At 40.4% G+C, this 22,114-nt stretch overlaps 1 long non-coding RNA gene across 2 annotated transcripts in view; it reads left to right on the top strand.

The window, feature by feature from the left end:
* Positions 1-22,114, top strand: part of LOC119261027 (uncharacterized) — a 124,363-nt gene that overhangs the window by 1,674 nt on the left and 100,575 nt on the right. For both annotated transcript variants that reach the window (XR_008549104.1, XR_008549105.1), the window contains exon 2: positions 2,409-2,592. This is a non-coding gene — a long non-coding RNA (uncharacterized LOC119261027). The remainder of the gene's footprint in view (positions 1-2,408; positions 2,593-22,114) is intronic.

Genomic DNA, 22,114 nt, shown 5'->3' with positions numbered 1-22,114 from the left:
TGCTTGGGTTCTATGTTCATCCCTCCTCTGAAGCATCTCTCTCAGGGATATTTTTCAGCCATATGTTAACGTCATCTTTCTGTAGTTTCAGTAGAGTTGATTTTGCTCTTCTTCTTTTCTTTTTGTTAAGGATTTATTGGGCCTCCCTGGTGGTGCTAGGGGTTAAGCACAGCACTGTGAAGCTATCCGCAGCCTCTGTAGCAGGAGTTCGATCCCTGGCCAGCCAGGGGGCTATCCACATGGCGCAGCAGAGCTCTCCTGTGTAGCCCGCTCTTCCCCTCAGCAGTGTATTTTCAGCCAGTCTGCCTGTTCTGCTCCCCACTCTGTCTCTGGTGAATCCTCTCACCCCCTCCACTCCCACACCTCTGGCCTGTACCCTAGTTCTTGTATGTGTATATAAATAAATCTTTAAAGAAAAAAGAGGTGCAGAGAGTGAGACAGAGTGGGGAGTAGAACACGCAGATCTGCTGAAATATACTGCTGAGGGGAGCAGTGGGAGAGACAGGAGAGGTCTGCTGTGCCATATGGAGTGCCATGAGGGTCAGCTCCCGGAGCTCAAACTGCCCGGGAGCTCAAACTCTATCCTGCAGTGGCTGTGGATAGATTTGTAGTGCTGAGACTTAACCCCTCGCACAACCAGGGAGGCCCCTCGCTTGTCTTGAAACCTTTTCTTTCCTTGGTTTTCAGAATCCCACCTTCAGTTGTCTCAATGGAAGCTCAAGTAAGTTCTTTATGCCCAAAAGTAAACTCATGATCTCTCCCCTAATCCTCTCTTTGCCTTTCCCTGATCCTCTTCTGTTTTCTATCTCATTGATGGCACCATTCAGTTTAGTAAGCCAAAAATTTACGTACCATCCTTTATACCTCCCCTTCCTAGTGGTCTCTATTCAGTTCACCACTGAGTCATGTCATTTTTTTTAAACCTTGTCAATATTTCTTGAATCAATCTAAAATTTTCCATCTGTATTACCACCCTCAAGTCTAGGCTACCATCTAATCTCATTACTAGTCTTTTCAAGTTCACTCTTTACCTTCTCCAATCTCTTTCTCACATCTACATTAATATTTTTCAAGTGAAAATCTTACAATGCACTTATTGCCCTTCTAGACTGCTGAACTCTACCTTCCCACTTTCTGGTGGCTTTCTATTACTATTAAGAAAAACTCAAGTCATTAATATGGTCAACAACATATTGCCTGGACTTGCCCCATTTTGTCTTTACAGCTTTACCTCACATCAAGCTGCCCTGTGATCTCTGGATTCTATTTGCCCCCTTTTCTTCAATTGTGCTATTTATATTTTAATACTATTCTAATACAATTCAAACTATTTTCCGTGCCTAGACTACTGCTCTCCCCCGCCTTCAATCTTTGCTCATTGAAATCTGCTCGCTCTTTTTTGTTACAGGTTGAGTCCTCTGTGAAGCAGACACTGAAATAGTTTAGTATGTGGATATTTATAAAGGTGTGCTTTTGAGACTAACAAATATATAGGGAAAGAAAGGAAAAAAAAATTGGGCAGAGGGAGAAGTTGATAAGTGGTGTAGTCTAACAGAAGTCTCAGTGTATCTCCTGGAGACCTTTGGAGCTGACACGGTTTCTCATTAAAGTCTTTTTTTTTTTTTTTTAAAAGATTTATTTATTTATTTATACAAGCACTGGGTACAGTCAGAAGCGTGGGAGGGTGAGAGAATTCACCAGAGCCAGAGCGGGGAGCAGAGCAGGCAGAAGGACTGAAGTACACTGCTGAGGGGAGCAGCGGGTGGCTGGAGAGGTCTGCGCACCATGCGGGATCCTCCTCTGGTGGCCGGGGAGCAGCCGGGGATCGAACCGGCGTCTCGGAGACTTCAGGCAGCTTCACAACCCAGCGCTCAACCGCTGCGCCACCGGGGAGGCACTCTTATTAAAGTCTTTTATAGATTCAGGAGTCAATACAGGATCAAGTGTTGCATTTACTTGCCATATCTCATGAGTTTTTTTTTTTTTTAATCTGTAACCGTTCCTGCTCTCTCTTTTTTCTTCATGACCTTGACATTTTTTTAAGAGAACAGAACAATTATTTGTAAAATGTCTATCAGTTTAGGTTTGTCTGATGTTTCCTAATTATTGAATTTAGGATATGCATTTTTGGCAGGAATACCACAGAAGTGGTTTTGTATTCCTCTCAATGAATCACATCTGAATCCACATTGTTTCATTACTGGTTAACTTTTGTCCTTTGGTAAGATGATGTAATATTATTAAATTATCAATAATATACAAATTATTCTATAAATTCAGTGCAATCCCTACAAAACTCCTAACTGGCTTCTTGAAAAATTGACAGGCATATCCTAAATTCTGTAGCCAATTTCCTAATATAGATACTGACTTCCTTAACTGTTTCCTCATATCTCTTCTGGCTGTAGGGTGGCTCCGTGGAATCCATTTTGCTAACACCATCAATTAGTTCTTGCACACCCAATATGTAATCCAGACGGGCATGCTCACGGGTCTTCCCATTCTTGGAAGCACAGGCTTCAAGTTCACCAACAGCAGCACCAACAAACAGGACAGCACAGTCAGCCTGAGATGCACCTGCCACCATATTTGGTAAGTTTCTATGTCCTGGGACATCAATGATAGTTACATAGTATTTACTGGTATTAAATTTGTGCAGGGAGATATCATGGTGATACCATGCTCATATTTAGCTTTCAGTTTGTCCAAGAACCAGGAATAATTGAAGGATCCCTTTTCTAACTCAGCAGCCTCCCATTCAATTTTTTTTTTTTTTTGATGGATCTTTCGTCAGTCCTACCACATTTGTAGATCAGATGACCTGTAGTGGTAGACTTGCCTCAGTCAACATTCCAATGATGATCATATTGCTATGACTCTTTTCCTTTCCCATTTTGGCTTAGTTTAGCTGTGGCTTTCATGACACCTGTACTCTGGCCGTAAACCTGTTACAGGAAAAAAGTACAACTGCATTTTAAAAGTATCTATATAGATACACATTTCATAAGTTTGTTATAATAAGTGTTTGTATCACAATGTTTTACATTTTAAGTCTCTTGATTACATGTTTTTATTTTCCCCTAATATTTTATTATAAATTTCAAACATACAGAAAGTTGAAAGAAGTTTACAAATGAACAGCTACATATCCAAAACATATATGTTACTATTAAGATGGAAAGCTTACTGTGCAATGCCTATGGTCATAATATTCTGGAACAGTGATCAGTTTTCAACACTTCAACTTGCTATATTTGTTCTTATTAATATTGAATTTATAGTTATCACTTGGAATTTTTGCATTCCCAAAAAAAGCTCCTTGGAACTGTGTAAGAAACAACAGCAAACTCTATTACATTATATACCTTAAAGGAAATTCAATGATGGCATAAGTAACCTGAGCTTAAGATAGTTGAATACACACTCTCCTGGGGAAGCTGAGGCAGATCTTATCACCTATTCATCTTCATCACATGGGATCTCTGTCATTCAGTTCAGTCCACCTAATAGACATTTGCTAAGCTCCATGTGTTTGTTGGGCACTGTGATAAAAAAGGAAGAGGAGAAATTTTTGAAACCACTAGAGGACGATATAATACAACACAAACCACCATAAATTTAGGCAGTACATGTTGCAAAACTGCAGAAAAAGGAAGGAGGAGCATCACAACATGGAATGAGTAGTGGAGGAAGCAGATTTGTTGTCTTCTCTTCTGTGGTTCTACTGCCAAGAACAATAGTGTGTACTAGTCTTTTCAGCACCCATTTTACAGACTAGTTATATATGACCTTTTCTAAAGTCAGTATGTACTTGGCTTTCCCTGTCTCCAGCAGATCTGCTTTTCAGAGAAAATTTACTTGCTCCTTTGCATGCAGTTGGATTTGAGAGCCTCGCTTGTTCTCATCATCAAATACTTTGGTTTGCCAAGAGTTAGAAATTGTAGTAGTTCATAACTAATTCTAAAAAAAAAGTTTTATTTTTTATTTTTTTAAAGATTTATTTATTTATTGATACAAGCACTGGGTACAGTCAGAAGCGCGGGAGGGTGAGAGAATTCACCAGAGCCAGAGCAGGGAGCAGAGCAGGCAGAAGGACCGAAGTACACTGCTGAGGGGAGCAGCGGGTGGCAGGAGAGGTCTGCGCGCCATGTGGGACCCTCCTCTGGTGGCCGGGGAGCAGCCGGAGAGCGAACCGGCACTGCAGAGGCTGCGGGCAGCTTCGCAACCCAGCGCTCAACCGCTCTGCCACCGGGGAGGCCCTAAAAAAAAAGTTTTATTGAAGCAACATTAGTTAATCGCATTGTATTCCTGGTGATTCCATATTCATATTTGAGAACCATTGGGCTCTCTCTCAAGAACTTGTTCTGGTGACAAAGGGAAAGAGAGAAATGGAAGCAGATCTGGGCTCTGCAGATGGAGGGCAGTACACAGATGCCAAGATGAAATCACGAGCTAGCAGAAGCTATGAATAACAAGCCATGAGGTAGAGAAAAGATATTCAGAGTGAGGTGTTTGGTTGATGGCAGTTGAGCTAGAGAAGCAGGAAAAGGGAGTTGCTGAGTCATAACGATAGCATGTCAGTGAAAAGAGCTGCTAAAGCAATCTGGGGTCCCTCATCACCACTGCTGCTTTGGTGCCTTCCAGTTTGGTAACTGCATCCAGGGTCTGTAGTCTGCTGTCCAATTCAGCTGCGCCTATGATTCCTGGTCATTGTCCCCCTAAAAATAAAAAGCTGAAGTGAGAGGCAATTGAGCATTTATTTTGGATCAAAATATTGCATTTTGGGTGATACACTTTTCAGGTGGAAATCTTATGAAATGTGTCCTGAGAAGAGGTAAAAGTTGGGGATTTTTATGGGAAGAAAAGGGATTCGTGAGGTAAGTAGAGAAGAGTTAATTAGCATTAACAAGCTTAAACTCTTCTTGGCTATCCATAATTGGTTACTGATTCTGTCCTCTGACTAAAGTACATAAATCATCAGTCTTTGTGATCAGGTTGTCTGTTCTGCTGCTGGGTTCTCAAACAAGTGTTCTTGAAAGAATTGCTGTTTGGCGCAGTTCAAGGGTCTTTTGTCCCAGTGCATACTGAAAACAGTTTCCACAAGGACAACTCTCACCCTGTGTTAAATTGACTCTACCTATGTTTGTTTTTCATACTGTGTATCATTGAGATTCCTATTTTCCTTAACTCTCTATGTAATGTACAGTATTTCCCCAGTACTTGAGGTAAGCTGAAGTTGCCTTGACATCACAGCCCTAAGTCACAGATACTCTGGTTTACTTTGCCTTATTTTAACTTATATACAATATGTAAGTTAAATCCTTGTGATGGGTGTGAACTGGGAAGTTTCTGTTAAGTTGATGTACAGCAAACAGAATCTCAGCTTCTCATAGGAACAAAAATAAAATTGGGGGATTATACTCTTGCCTTGGACCTTGATTCTATATAAAGAAGTGACTCATAAAGCTATATTTGTATAGTATTAAGTTGTCAAAATTGTAAATTGACCAAACAACCCACATGGCTGTATACTATATAAATTTACACTTACTATATAAATACTATATAAAATTATGATGTAAAATACTATATAAAATTATACTTCGAATGCTGTAATCTCATATAAGTCTTGTCAAAGTTTTTTTTTTTTTTAAAGATTTATTTATTTTTATACGAGAACTGGGGTACAGCCCAGATGCGTGGGAGGGTGAGAGGATTCACTGGAGACAGAGCGGGGAACAGAACAGGCAGACTGAAGAAATACACTGCTGAGGGGAGCAGCGGGTGAGATAGGAGAGGTCTACATTGCTATGTGGGATTATCGCCAGCCGGCCGGGATCGAACCCGCGCTGCAGAGGCTGCAGACAGTTTCACAGTGCGGCATTCAACTGCCTGCGCCACCAGGGAGGCCCTTAGTCAAAGTTCTTATCTTCATAATTCTGGCCTTATTTTTACTGTAAACATCAGAAGATGAACATATTATAACAGTCACAAATTGGGGAAATCTGTACAGGTCTCTTTGAGTAGATTTTTGGAGCCATGTAGCACCCTTCCTTATGCCCTAGTGAGAAACTAATTCTGAAGCATTCATTAATTTTTTTTTTTTTGGTGTTTCTTTTAAATCTCACTGCAAGTTTTCTGAAACAAGTATAAGCTCAAGTTTTTATTTTTTTCTTTAGAAACCCAAAACTTTTATGCTTTCTCGAGCAGCTCTTTCATCAGTTTTAGGAGCTGTTCCTTCATCCTGGATGTGATGCAAGCCACATCTATTTTTGAAATGCATGAAATATAAACAGGGACATTGGTTTGTTTCATCCGGAGGGTTGCCCAGCACAGTTTCATCACAGTTTTAATGAATTTGGCTGAAATGTGGGCTTAAATGCTGAATTTGAATCTGAATCCACCAAGTTTAAATTCTTCCCTTGTCAACAACCTCTGTAATTTTGCATGATTACTAGGATCAGTAGAGCGCTGCTCTCCTCCTGTTTTATAAGCTACCTAAGGAAAGTTTTCCATTTCGTGACATGGGGGTGGAATGAGTATTCACTCACACACATGATGTTGGAAATGCTGAGAACAATTTTGAAACCATAGAAATAATTTAGTAGGAGGACTAACTAGGCAGTTCCTCCCCTTCCTTCTGTTAGACAGTCAATTCAAAGATCTTACCATAAGTGCTTATTAACTCTAAATAGAAAATAAATTATTTCTGTCCTTTTCAGAGAAGGACAGAAAGTGCAAGTCTAGAGAGTTGATGTATCTAGGAAGAATGAGGATGGATGGGAACTGTTGTGAGTTACTGTATAATATTCTTCAGTTCAGATCACGTTAGTACAGAGGACACTTCTGAAAATAACACAAATAAACAGGGCAACCAGAGTCACTCAGGGATTGGGGATCTGTGCCAATAGCCCACCAACATAGTTTAGGGTACATACTTGGAATAGAGGCATAAGGAAATCATTTCTATGGAAAAATATAGTCACTGAAAGAATGAGTGTGGGTTTTTTCCCACTTAGTTTACAACTTGTTGGGTCTAGACAACAAATTGTCAAAAGGCAATCTGCAAGTTTTTTTTATTTTTATTATTTTTATTTTTTTTTTAATCTAAAAAGGAAAGAAAGAAAAAAGAATGAGAAAAAGAAAAGGCAGTCTGGGCTTTTGGGTGGACGAATGGCATTTGGAATAAAAAAATCAGTGGTTTGAAAAATTCCAAAGCAATTTATGTCAAAAATGAGTGGATTTGAAAGTTTAATAGATTTCTAATGTTAGGAAGTTTTCCTGGAATTGAGGCCCGAATATAAGAGCAGAGCATCTGAGGTATGGAATTGATGGAGATGTTTCTTGGTGAAAAGCAGTTATTTCCCTGTGGGCCTTATAAATCTGAAACAGATAAGGGAAATAAAGAAATCAAATTATACAACTTTGATGAATGACAAAATTTGTCAGAAAGAGCTATATATTAAGTAATTAGGTTTTTAAGAATAAAGCATAAATCTCCCATAGATGTGGAAAAGGAAGGAGAGACAGAGATAATCATATTTGAGATACTGGTCTAAACTTGTGCTGGAAAAAATTTTTTTTGTTCTTATTATATTATTTTTTAAATCAAGTAGGATAAAGCTTATAGAGGCCCACACTTCAGGCACCCTGGTGTAAAGACTGTATAATGAGGCAGGACATTTGGAATGTGAACAAGCAGTTGCTTTGGCATATGACTTATTCAACTGTCCAAGAATGACAAATACATTGAAATGTCATGACTGAGATATGAAGAAGGCAGAAGACCAGAGTTGAGAAGGACAAGCTAATCCACACAAAGGCTAGTGAGTCTCTGGAACTATTGGATCTAGATGTTATAAATCTATAGGTGCTGATTTAAGGTTTTTTTTTTTTTTAAATTCAGAAACATTCTAGCTGTATTTATACACACACACACACACACACACACACACACACACACACACACACACACACTGCTATAGCTGTGGAAAATAAGATCAGTAGTTTGTTGTTTCATTTTATCCCATAGTGCCCCCTGTAGGAATCTTATAGGAACTACATGTAGAAGTTGTCAACGGCTATCATAACCGTTGATTAGAAAAACAGGATTTATCTAGGAATTGAGGCTATTAAAAGGGTGGGTGGATGGTGGCGAGAAAAGGGGGGTGCTTAATGGACTCTGGTGGGGGATTATTAGGGCTTGGTGTGGTAACATACATCTGAAGTGGTATGAACCAATACCCCTAAATCATATATAGTTGTTGTAAGCCTATGTTATCTCTATAAAAAAGATACAATTAAAAGGAAAAAGAATCACAGGATTTCAGAGGTGATAGGACTTTAAAGGTCACTGCAACCACGTTTCTATCCAAAGTTTGGATCGTTTCTATAATGTATTTGATTAGCAGTTTTATAACTTTTGCTTGAACCACCCTTGTTCTATTCCTGTTTTCACACGCTTCTTTTCACCCTGTGCTTCACCACTGCCTTCTAAAATATCTGGGTCAACTTAGTCTTAGGCCTTTTCAAAATTGTTCAAGGTGAATTGACTTCCTTCTCATCGGTATCCCCTTTGCAGGCAATTTGGTGATGAGTTCTGCTCAACCAGTTACTGTTTACTTTCCATCTTTCAAATGGTTGGTTACATCTCCTCTGTTTCATCTCTCTCATTCTCTTTGTTTTTGTGGCTTACACTTTTAAAAAGTTGATTTGCTATTGGTTTACAAGGATTGGCATCTTTACTAAGAAAAATTCACCCACTATGTTTTTGTAGGTTTTGGAAGAAAGAAGAAATGAAAATAGAAATAAAACCTGGGGACTCTCTGGTGGCCCCTGGTGGCCCAGGGGTTAAAGTCTCATGCTCTGAAGCTATCACCAGCCGCTGCAGCATGAGTACTATCGCTGGCCAGGTTGCTAACCCACATGGTGTGGCATATCTCTCCTGTCTCACCCGCTGCTCCCCTCAGCAGTGTATTTCTTTTTTTTTTAATTTCTTTTTATTTATTTGTTTGTTTTGTTTTGTTCATACATGCACTGGGTACAGTCAGAAGCGCGGGAGGGTGAGAGAATTCACCAGAGCCAGAGCGGGGAGCAGAGCAGGCAGAAGGACCAAAGCACACTGCTGAGGGGAGCAGCGGGTGGCAGGAGAGGTCTGCACGCCATGTGGGACCCTCCTCCGGTGGCCGGGGAGCAGCCGGGGATTGAACCGGCGCCGCAGAGGCCACGGGCAGCCTCGCAACCCAGCGCTCAACCGCTGCGCCACAGTGGAGGCCCTCAGCAGTGTATTTCAGTAGATCTTCCTGTTCTGCTGTTCACTCTGTCTCTGGTGAATCTTCTCACCCCCACACCTCTGGCCTACACCCCAGTTCTTGTATGTATAAATAAATAAATAAAATAAATCTTTACAAAACAAAAAAAGAAAGTAAAACTCACCGCATTTGACTGGAAACCTAGTCATGTTTTTTTTTTTTTTCCCAATTCCATTATTATGAATTATAAAATGAAAGTATAGGCCTTTATGTTTATTCTAATTAAAAAATTTCCCCTTCAATTTGGTTTGTTGTTTTGGCCCTTGAATCTTCAATCTGCCAGCTACCTCTCTCAGTCACCAAAGAAGTAGATAAGCAAGCTACTCTACAGCTATTTACTCAATGAACAGAAGACTAAAGCCAAAATCCCAGGGTACCAGAGACTCTGTATTGATACCATTCATAATGATCATCTGGGCCATAGTCCTCAGTCTTGTTCACAAGGTGAAAGTCTCCATTAAATCCTTAAAGTGCAGTGTTCGCAGCTTCTCTGATTGACCAGTCTGGCAGAATTTGGATAAAAAGATAAGTGCTGCTAATTCACTAAGTCTGACTTTTCCTTTCTGAATCCTGTGTGTGTTTAAGTGTTCCCCATACTCACTGTTCAAAGTGATATTTGTTAACCTGTCTGAGAAATGAATTTTCATCCTTGTTATATTTTCTAAAATTATCTTGAATTTTCTAACAGCAATATATTTATTGCCAAGTTCTTTCAGTAATAGTCTGGCATGTAGTTAGTTGGCACTAGTAAGTTTGCAATGATTGGTAAACCTTCGTGTTCTCTTAGAATATCTCCATCCCTTTGGATTTTTAGATCTCTCATCTGAATGATTGGTATACCATTTTTCTGTCCACTCATCAGAGTGGCAGAGATGAAATATGGAGAATAGGAGATGAAGTCTCTGTCCCCATTGTCAATCTTCTACTTTCCTTGGTCTTCATACTTTGATATAATGTCACTTCTATATAATTTCAAAAAGTTATCTGTAACATTAGAAGTTTATAGTAGAACACTTGGGTTTATAAAGATCTATAAAAATGGCTTTTTATTGGGTTGGATATATGGTAGTCTGCCCTTTGTAGGTTTGGAGTGGAACTCTTGATTTAGCAACTCATGATTTAAAATGCTATTCAAGAGGAATGAAAAAATGTTTCAAAATTTTTTAAAGCTTCATTAAGTTATTGGCCTTTCCTCTACAGGGAATAGAATCTGAATAGTTTGGGCAAGGGTGTTGAACTTGATCAGGGCACACCTCTAGCTTCATTCTCCTCTTTTCTGCATATAATGTTCTGACCTGGGAGGCTGTTCTTCCTGGGTCACATCCATACATGTGTTGCTGGCTTTCTGCAGGGGATGGGAGGGAGGGAGGGAGGGAGGAAGGATGGGCGAGGACAACATGGGGTTGGGACACTTATTTCTCTGGCTGCTTTTATGAAGTTGCCACAGGTTGTTGTGTCCTTTAGCAGGGTTCAGCTCTTATCTCCGTGTCCACTCTACACGGCTCTCTTTCTGCCTGGGTTCTTGCAAGTGCTGCTTCTCCTTATTCCTCTGGGGATGGTGACAGCTCCACTGTTAAAATCTCTATGGGGCCTCCCTGATGGCAAAAGGGGTTAAGAGGCAACCTATGAAGCTGTCCACAGCCACTGCAACATGAGTTCAATCCCTGGCCAGGGAGATACCCACATGGCACAGCGGACCTTTCCTAACTTGCCCGCTGCTCCCCTTGTCAGTGTATTTCAGTCACACTGCCTGTTCTGCTCCCTGCTCTGTCTCTGGTGAATCCTCTCACCGCCCAACACCTCTGGCCTTTACCCCAGTTCTTGTATACATAAATAAATAAATCTTTAAAGTCTCTGTGGCTTCCATATACACTCACCCTTTTGTGATTAGGCTCTCTTCGGTAAAACTTCTTCAAATTGTCCTAATTTGAAATTTGAGTGTAGCATCTGTTGTTGTTTGGGAGGGGCAGGAAGGCTTTGACTGGTACAGAAAATTTTAAACAAGTCTGAGCGAAAATTCTTCTGTTATGTCAAGTTTTATTGAACTGTGTGATGAAATATTCTTGGACACTCTAGGAACTATCCCTTTGTAGAATTTTTAGTGTATAGAGTCAAAAATAGAAAATATTTTATGAAGCTCTAGATCAGAAAATCCAGTGCTTTTTTTCCTCTCAAAAGAATGCCCATATTACTGGATTTTATTCTATGGAACTGTTTATTGATATTTTGGATTGCAAACTTCTGGATTAAAAATAAAAAATTCTGCTCAGATATATCAAACCAGTGAATAGTTTCCAGAATATAGAAGAGATTCCTACAAATCAATGTGAAACAGACAAAAATGTAGAAAATGGGCAAAGTTACAGATTGGAAATGCATATAAAAAGATGCTAAGCCTCATTAGTAATGTAGAAAATGCAAACTAAAACAAGAAAGTCCTCTGTATGTATCAGAATGTCAAAAAACAAAGGCTGGGCCTCCCCGGTGGCACAGCGGATTGAGCTCAGTGCTGTGGAGCTGTCTGCAGCCTCTGCAGTGTGGGTTCAGTTCCTGGCCAACCAGGGAAATTTCCACACGGTGTGGCAGACCTCTCCTGTCGCGCCCATTGCTCCTCTCAGCAGTATATTTCTGTGGTTTGCCTTTTCTGCTCCCTGCTCTGTCTCTGGTGAATCCCCTTACTCTCCCTTGCCTCTGGCCTCTACCCCAGCTCTTGTATAAAAATAAATAAATCTTAAAAAAAATAAAAAAAAAACAACAACAAAAGTCATGTAATATCCTGTGGGGGTGGGTATCAGTGTAAACTGAGACAATCAACTTGGAAAACAATTTAACATTGTTTTGTAAAGTTGAAAGTAAGCAGGGTTGAGCAGTGGTTGAGCGCTGGGTTGCGGGGCTGCCCGCAGCCTCTGCAGCACTGGTTCGATCCCCGGCTGCTCCCCGGCCACCAGAGGAGGGTCCCACATGGCGCGCAGACCTCTCCTGCCGCCCTCTGCTCCCCTCAACAGTGTACTTCAGTCCTTCTGCCTGCTCTGCTCCCTGCTCTGGCTCTAGTGAATTCTCTCATCCTCCCGCGCTTCTGACTGTACCCAGTGCTTGTATAAATAAATAAATAAAACAAATCTTAAAAAAAAAAAAAGTTGAAAGTAAGCATACAATGGGATCCAACAATTCTAAGTCAACATTAGTCTAGTCTGGGGAAACTTTTTTGTCTATTTATACCAAGATGTACATGGCAGCATGTTTTGCAAAATGGGAAAATTGGAAACAAGCTACATTTCCTTCAATAAGGGATACATAAATAAGCATGGTATTTTGGTAAGATGCATTTAAAGTGAATGAACTAGATCAATATATATCAGGAAGCAATGAGTTTTTTAAAAGACAAATTGCAAAAATATTTTTACTAGATGGTACCACTTTATCCAATGATGAGTAAAAAAAAAACACAAACACTAGCATTTGTTATTTAGAGATGCATCTATGTAGCACGACACAAACAGAAAGACTACACCTAATTTATGGGAGTGGTTTCTCTAGGAGAGCCTAGGAAGGTGCTGGAGCATATTGCTTGATCCTCTTCCCCTCACTCTTAGATGCTGATTCTTCTGAAGTTTTCCCACAGTTCTCTACCCCATCAGGGCTTGCCTGTTCTTTAGTACAAAGATCCCCATCAGGCACATTCTCCTCCTCAAGCAACTCAGAGAGTGGGCACATAGCATATTCTTACACTGACTTCCCTCTCTTTTCTTTTCCTTTCCCCTCTTTCTGTGCTCTTTTCCATCCAGTTTATACATGTCCTATAAACCACCCCAATTTTTTTTCAAGTTTTATTTTTTTAAATTTTATACAAGAACCGGGGTACAGGCCAGATGTGCGGGAGAGTGAGAGGATTCACCAGAGACAAAACTGGATGTAGAACAGGCAGACTGACTGACGTACACTGCTGAGGGGAGCAGCAGGCGAGACAGGAGAGGTCTGCTGCACCATGTGGGTTGTTCCGTGGCCGGCGGGGATCAAACCTGCACTGCAGAGGTTGCGGACAGCTTCACGGTACTGTGCTCAACTGCCTGCACCACCAGGGAGGCCCCATACCCACTCAAATTTTTTACTAAACCCTGATATATCGCATCTTATATTTAATAAAGGAGAAAGTGCAATTCTTTAGTTCACATTTGCAATCCCATCCTCTTATCCTCTGCTACCTCAAGGCTCCACAACCCCTCTCCCTTGTCTGAGGCCACCACTGTTGGGTGCTTTCTGCATTTCTAGGGAAAGTCTGATTTGTAAATGTAAATTTGTACATTCCTCTCTGCATTTCTAGGGAGAATCTCTTAGATATTACTGGTTTCTTTGGCTCTAAGAGGAAAAATGGAAAAAGGAAAAAATAGTTTATTCAAGAGTAAAATGTTTTTTAAATCCAGGAATACAGTCTTTGCAACTGTCTTTTCAAAACTTCTGGGTAGTTACTCCCAACCCCATGGAAATGAGGAAGGAAAGAAAAGAGTCTTCTAGCAGCTGAGATCGTGTTGAGACTCTGTTCCTTATCATATCAGCACACTCTCATCCAGTTGGCCTTTTCTGAAAACGGATTTCATAACATTTGCCACCTTATAATTCAACACATGTAATATTTCCTGTCAGTTTAACTTCTCCAAACTTCTAACAAGGAACAGAAATTCTCAGAAATGGGAGGACAGTACAACATTGTCCTTCCTCATTACCATCCTGTCATTTGCCAGGAATGACACAAATGATGGCTCTTAGCATAGTCCAGAAGTCAGGCAGCACCAGGGGGCTCTCTCGAAGGACCTGTCTGAATAGGATCTTTCCATTTCTTTGTCCTGCCCAACCTATGAGTCTATTGTTTGACACTAGTTAGTATCCCTCTTTATGAGTGACATTTCTTATACCTTTTTTCGTTAGAGTGTTCTATAACCAGTGGTAACTAAAAAAACGAAAATGAAAACCCAAAAAACATAAGCCAAGTTGCCTGGCTGATAACTGCTATGTCAGTTAGACCAAGGAAAGAAATGGTGGTGTCCATAGAAGAAGGTGGCCCTTTCCCACCTACAGGTTGGACTGGATCTCTAAGTGCAAACATAAATCTTATTTTCTTTTTTTGGACCTGGAGGTCACTCTCTTGAGATAAGCAAAAAGAGGTCCTTTGAGACTTGTCAAGTTCATGCTTATGCCTGAATTCTTGTAAATGACAACTTTATTCATGGGATAATACATTTTAGAGTTGAAAGATTAATTTGTCCAAAGTTCTGATTTTGCAGATAAGAAAAAATGCCCAGAGGCATTGAGAGATTTCCCCAATAACAGTATTATTATTTTATATTGTATAGCTTAAAAAGACTGTTGCCTCCATTTTGTGGGGCAGGAAAGGGATAATCAGAGAGATGAAGTGCCTGGCCCAGGCCAATTCTGAGAATTGACAACAGAGGCTGGACTTGAAGCCATGTGTCCTATTCCCACAATGATGCTCTCTGATGGATACTATGCAGCCTCTGGACATGGGAGGGGATGTTAGAAATAGCTAGGTCTGCCATCTGGAGACCCACTTAATTTGCCTGTCTATCCTTGGTGATCTAACACACTACTGAAAATGTGCAGGCATTAAGAATATGAAATTGTATTTATTTATTCTTCATTTGAAAAGCACATGTACCCCAAAGGCATAAAAGTACATGCAGTGAAAAAAAAAAAAAAAAAGCTCTTATTCCTAGTCATCTAGTTTTCCTCCCCAGACTTGTGAATGTTCTTCACATGACTATGCTTCGATAAGAAAATAGAACTGCATCCTTTTCTTAGTGGCTGCAAGTGTTTCATTGAATGGATGTACAGTAGTTAACTTATACAGTTCTTTCTTTTTTTTTTTTTATAAAGAGGCATGTGTTTTTTTTTTTTATTTATTTATTCGTTTGTTTTGTTTATACATGCACTGGGTACAGTCAGAAGCACGGGAGGGTGAGAGAATTCACCAGAGCCAGAGCTGTGAGCAGAGCAGGCAGAAGGACCCAAGTACACTGCTGAGGGGAGCAGCGGGCGCGGCAGGAGAGGTCTGCGCGCCATGTGGGACCCTCATCCGGTGGCCTGGGAGCAGCCGGCGCCTCAGAGCAGATCGAACCGGCGCCTCAGAGGCTGCGGGCAGCTTCGCAACCCAGCGCTCAACCGCTGCGCCACCGGGGAGGCCCTACAGTTCTTTCTTGATGGACATCAAAGGTGGTTTCCGTTCTTAGACTATCGCTGTGAAGAATACAGTATATGTGCTTTTCTATATATGTGCTGGGATACTTAGAAGGGGTTGGCAAACTATAGCCTATGGGCTAAATTCACCCTGTGTTTTGTTTTTTTAAATAAAGTTTTATTGGAACACAGTCACATTTTGTTTACAGATTGACTGCTTTCTTGCTACAGTGGCAGAGTAGAATAGATGCAATACTAATATGTGGCCCAGAGTCCTAAAATATCTGTTCCTTTAAAGAAAATGTTTGCTTGTATCTGATCTATAGGATAAATTCCCATTAGTGAAATTGCTGGGTTTTACTTTTCACACTTGATAATTAATGACCCAATCTCTTCATAGAAGTTGTGCTGGTTTAGGCCTCCCCTGGTGGCGCAGGCAGTTGAGCTCAGGGCTGTGGGGCTGTCCGCAGCCTCTATGGTGTGGGTTCGATCCTGGCCGCCTGGCGAGAATCCCACATGGTGTGGTAGACCTCTCCTGTTGCCCCTGCTGCTCCCCTCAGCGGTGTGTTTCGTCAGTCTGCTTGTTCTGTTCCCTGCTCTATCTCTGGTGGGTCCTCTTGCCCTCCCGCAGATCTGGCCAGTGCTCTGGTTCTTGTATAAATGAATGAATAAATCTTTAAAAAAAAAAAAAAGAAGTTGTGCTGGTTTATTCTCACACAGCCTGTGTATTTTCCTATATTCATAGAACTTTTTCACCCCAATCTAAAAGATAAAAGAAAATTTCCCTTAATTTATTTTGCATTTCTGTAAAATTCTGTAGTTCCTAACAGACTCAAGAGTTGCATCTATTTCTCTTGCTGACAGGGAGGGAGGGGTGAGGTCCAGTGACTTAAGGGTCCAAGTTTAGCATTTGCAGGTCCTTGTTTTCCTTGTGTTTAGAATGGAGATGGGTTCTTGATCTGATGCTAAGAGGCTCAGGCTATGGGATTTAAGACATATAAGGGCCAGGAGCCAGCTGCATCTTTATAGTTTGTCAGATTTAAAGATAAATTGCTTTGAGAATAGAGCTTCATTCCAAAAAGAGATCAAGGTACTAAAGTTTTGTAGCTAATGAGGTTGAAGAAAGGCTGCTCAGCAACTAACTAGATACTTAAAATGTGGTGAGGCCGTAATTGCATTTAAATGTGTAAGAATTAGATTCTTAAATTCCCAGAGAGGAACTATTGGAAACAACTGCACTGGAAATATGCTAAATTAATTATGGTAAAACCATTTAATGAAATAGTATGTGACTGTTGAAATAATATAGCAAGTCCATATGTGTGGGTATGGAATCTTTTCCAAGAAATCAATAAATAGAAATGTCAAGGTTAAGGGCTGTAAGTATCTTTTATCAGTGTTTCTGAAAGCAAAGCCTGAGACAGGGATTCTTCGGCTTTTGGGAGAGAGTGCTCCCAGGAGAAAGGGGAGGATGGGAATTGGGTAGGGTAGGGGAAAAAGCTAAACAAGAGGTAATCCTAGTGGATGACAGCTTTAGCCTGAATTTACAGGGAATTCTGGAGTAGCAATTGCAACACAGAGTTGTCAAATAGTTTGTACCCCTGTGTTGGCTACATGTTGCTGCAGAGTGGGAGGTGGGCTGGATTCTCTGTAGAAAAGGGCAACTGTGAGCTCCTAGTCATCAATACTCATGGCAGCAGGGGGATGGGTACACTGGCTATGCAGGGGTGCTGGGCAATGCTCCAGCTGCAGAAGGCATGCTGCTATTTTGTGGGAAAGGAAAGATATGTGCACATACATGCTGTTGTATGCCTGGGAACAATGAACAGAGGCTCTTATGCTGGGGTCCATGAATACCTAAGGGCTTCATGGATAGGACCATATTTCAGTATCACTGGATTCCTTTGTAATCTTCTGTATTTTATTTGACATATTTTGAACATTACACTGAGAGGGGCATCCAGAGGTTTCATCAGATAGCTAAGGGATCCATGAGACACACATACAGATAAAGAGGGGCAAGAAAGTGATGCCAGCTTTGGTGGGTGAAGGCTAGGGGGCGACTGGGATCAGAGTGGCAGACAGATTTCTTATTCTTTGTATGCCCTTTTGTATTATTAGAATTTTTGCTATGTGCATGGATTATATTTTAACGAAATTGTATCTTAAAAAGAAACCTACTGCTCAAAAGAACTAGGAAAGAGAGGAGGAGACCAGATATGGGGGAAAGTACCCCTCCAACATACTGGATTTTTCATGGGCTTTTTTACTGCTATTGTTTCCTGGTTTTTTTCCTCCTTATTTATGCCATTTCCCTGATCACTTGCTTTCATTTTCAAAATCCTTTCTTATCTCTTGAACGCCTGCATTTGATTTTGAAGCTGCTTTTGTACACTTGGATGGAACCCTGAATAATTATCTTTTATTAATTTTTGCCCAGCTCCTAATCAAGTGATAACTAAAGTGTAGAATCGTTTCCTTGCATATATGTGCATACTTGCAAAATAAATTACCTTATCCTGCACAATATTTTTGTGGGTCAAAAGCATGCCTTTAAATGAAGAAAATATTTCTAAAATGAGAATCAATTTTGAAGGTTGTTTCATGCTCAAGATTCTTTAAGGTTTTTTAATCAGAAAAGATTTGAGGACATTTGATGCCTGCTTTATTCATGGTACATTTCTAAAAAGTCATGATTTACTAAATTCTGTCTCTTGGGATTTTAAAATGAATGTGCACTCTCCACCACTTTTGTTGCCAAGGGAGCTCACATCTACCCTGAAAAACCTTCCTGTGGAGTGGAGTCAGCAGAGATAAATGAATGAGAGTACATGTGGTTCTGCAGTAACAGTGCAGTTTGGCTAAAGGGTGACGTCATCTTTTTCTGTTGTATCTGCCATTCTAAACAGCAGTCAGTCTAGCTTAGCTAGAGAATGAGTTACCAGGAGAATACACTGGTTAGGTGGGACAAAAAAGGAAAAATGGAAAATAAGATTGAAAAAGAATGTAACTTTGAATATATCCAGTCCATAGTAAATTTTTTCTTACATAAGGTTTTGATTCAATTATCACATTATAATTTGCCATCAATTTGGATTATGTGGAAAGAGACAAAGCTTCTTTACTAATGGCTGGTTTGCACATGTGCCACCAGGGTATAAATAGGGATGTTGGAATTGATTTTAGTTTTTAAAGGGCACATTTAAATGCTGGCAGATAAAATGCCTTTATCGGTTCAGTCTACTCACTGTGATCCTACATGCCTCACTGGTAACACTTAAAGGAGTGTTTGTTGGGTTTTATTTGGATACCACAAGAATGTTACCATCCTTCATGCTGATGAATTCTGGACTCGACTTGTTTTTAGGCAGGGGGAGAAGTATGAATCTATCAGATTTTCCTTTTAAAGTAACAGCTTAATTCACATGCCAAAATATAACTTCTGTTTGATAAGTTTTTAAAGTGCAAACAAGACCCCTGATATACCTTCCTGTATCCTAATGTTTCTAGACATCAGATACATTTCTGCAAAGGCATTGATAATGGCTGAGAGGAATAAATATTGCAGATGGATCAAATCAAAGAATCAAATTTCAAAGTCAGATTAAGGAGTCATGAAAAGGAGGAAGAAGCGGAAATGGAATAAAAAGAGAATTATAGAAATAAAGAGAGTGGTTGATTCTTAAAAAGAAGTCTTCTGCTGTTTGAATGAGGACCAAAGAGCTTTCATTGCTGGCTCCCCACATGGCAGTGTCTTTTTTGACACAAGTTCCAAGATCAAGAGATCAGAAAAAATTTAGACTTGAAAAAATTTAGACTTGTAATGAAAATTTACTAAACGTCAGTACACATTTAGTAGTCAATTTCATTACCAAAACACAATTGCATGTATTGCAGGTAAATGATGTTTTCATAAACACCATTTTAACATATGATTTTATTTGCAGAAACTATTTTCTTGGCCCAGGGAACAAATAGCTCATTGAAAGTACTTTGCTAGTCTGGTTTTCAAAAATTCTGTGATATAAAAAATTCTGTGGAACAGATTGGATTAGAAGTCCCTGAACACAGAACAGGCATATCTGATAATGAAAATGTTCTTTTTGTATAGTTTTATGTTTTAAGTTTTAAAGATATTAATATGCAAGGAACTCAGGCAAGAAAGAAAAAAAGGAAGTAGGGATAATGATTTATATTTGAATAGGCTTTATAATTTCTGAAATAATCAGACCTCACCAAAGACTGGTGGCAAAGATGATCTTCAATTTGTGGATGAAAAACATGCTTCTCTGTGTGGAGGTTCCTCAAAACACTAAAAATTGATCCAGTGATTCCACTCCTAGGAATCTATCCAAAGAACAGAAAAACACTAATTTGAAAGGAAACCTGCACTCGTATGTTTATTGCAACACTAGTTACAATAGCTAAGATATGGAGACATCCCAAATGCCCCCAAACAGATGAATGGCTCAAGAAGATGGGTATATATATATATATTCTGTGGATTTTTTTTTTAATCAGGAGTTAAAAAAACCCATGCCTTTTGCAGTAACATGGCTGGAGCTGAAAGAGATTATGCTCAATGAAATAAATCAGAAGGAAAAAAGATAAATATTGGATGGTTTCACTTACATGTAGAATACAGAGAAACCAAACAAAGGGTCAGGAAAAAGACAAAACTTGCAAGCTGACCATAGATCTAAAGTATACAGTGGGGAGGGGTTGAGAGGGGTCCAAATTATTAGGGGAGGGAAGAGCACAAGGGACTGTGATGATGGGTCACTGTGCTGTGGTGGTGGGAGAACTATAGGGACTACATCTGAGGGGAGAAATGAAATACTGTACAAAAATTAACAATGATGAAGAAGATAAATAAAAATTGGAAAAAAGCAGAGGGCAGGATCTAGATCCAATTTAATTGCTTAAAAAATAAAAACTCTGAAAACAAAACAAATCAAAAACACATGCTTCTAAGAAAGATGTGTTACAAGTGACACAAAATACAACTCAAATGGCTTAAGCAATGAAAGGTATATATTTCATTACTTCCCTCCCTGCTTGCTTTTGCTTCCTCTCTCTCCTCACAGAATTAAAAAGTCCAAACAGGGGCCTCCCCGGTGGCGCAGCGGTTGAGAGCTGGGTTGCGAAGCAGCCCGCAGCCTCTGCAGTGCCAGTTCGATCCCCGGCTGCTCCCCGGCCACCGGAGGAGGGTCCCACATGGCGCACAGACCTCTTCTGCCGCCCGCTACTCCCCTCAGCAGTGTACTTTGGTCCTTCTGCCTGCTCTGCTCCCCGCTCTGGCTTGGTGAATTCTCTCACCCTCCCGCGCTTCTGACTGTACCCAGTGCTTGTATAAATAAATAAATCTTAAAAAAAAAAAAAAAGTCCAAACAGGAATTAACTTTCAGTGTGCCTTTATTTTTTTTTAATTTTTAAAGATTTATTTATTTTTATACAAGAGCTGGGGTACAAGCCAGAGGTGAGAGGATTCACCAGAGACAGAGCAGGGAACAGAACAGGCAGACCGACGAAATACACTGCTGAGGGGAGCAGTGGGCGAGACAGGAGAGGTCTGCTGTGCCATGTGGGATTCTTGCCGGCCGCCTGGGATCGAACTGGCACTGCATTGGCTGCAGACAGCTTCACAGCACTGCGCTCAACCTGCTGCACCACTGGGGAGGTCCTCAGTATGCCTTTAAAGACATGTTCAGTTCATACCATTAGGGCCCAATTTGTCTTGACAGAATTTGCCCCATGGGGTGGCAAGATGGTCGTGAATAGCTCTAGGCTTCTATACTCAGCTCTAAATCCAGTTGAAAAAGAGTACCTCTTTCACAGTCCTAGCAAAATTGCAGATTATGTGTCATTGACCCTGAGTGGGTCACATGTTCATTCCTGAACCAATCATGGTTGAAAGATGTGGTCCTTTTATTAGCCAGGCTGGAGACAAAAAAAAAAAAAAAAATCAGTCCCTGCTTTATTCAGAAGTAGCAGATGTACAACTCAGTATTGGAATTCTGTAGTTCTTGTCACTCCAATACAAAGAGCCAGTGACAGAATGCCTGGATTTCCTTGCTGTGTGACTCCAGGTAATTAGTCCCTCTAAGCAGGGGAGAGATTCCACAGAGTGTGGTGTTATTTGATGAAATGTTCCTTCTTCCTCTTTATGTCTTATCTGAAGTGCATGTAGGTGACAGGAATTGAGTAAGGCAGATTTTAAGATGCCCAGGCTCTACCTGTGAATTGAGTGGTAGGTGTCTATTCACGCATTCATCTGGCTCCACATTGAGGATTTCTTAACTGAAAGGAGGAAACTCTCCAATAAGCCTGTTTAGTCGTGTGATACCTCTTTCATTCCACCCCCTCCCTCAGGTTCTGATTTCAGTCTCCTCTCCTAGATGAAGTCATTCTTGACCTCCAAAGCATAGAGCAATTTTGTCATCTCAATGATGGTCACTGAATTAGCGTTCTGTAATACCTGTTATGCAAGGTATTACACTGGGAAATGTGGATCTACAGAGATGAATAAACAGATCCAAACCTGGTCTGGATATGCTATTTAGAGGGATAGTCAAACTCTGATTACTACTGAATGCAGTCTGTTAAACATTTCT

Source organism: Talpa occidentalis, unplaced genomic scaffold (genome assembly GCF_014898055.3).
Source record: "Talpa occidentalis isolate TD23 unplaced genomic scaffold, MPIMG_talOcc4v2.1 talOcc4.6, whole genome shotgun sequence".
NCBI classification, from domain to species: Eukaryota; Metazoa; Chordata; class Mammalia; order Eulipotyphla; family Talpidae; genus Talpa; species Talpa occidentalis.
The sequence above is the reverse complement of the archived record's forward strand: the minus strand, read 5'-3'. Positions and strand labels throughout refer to the sequence as shown.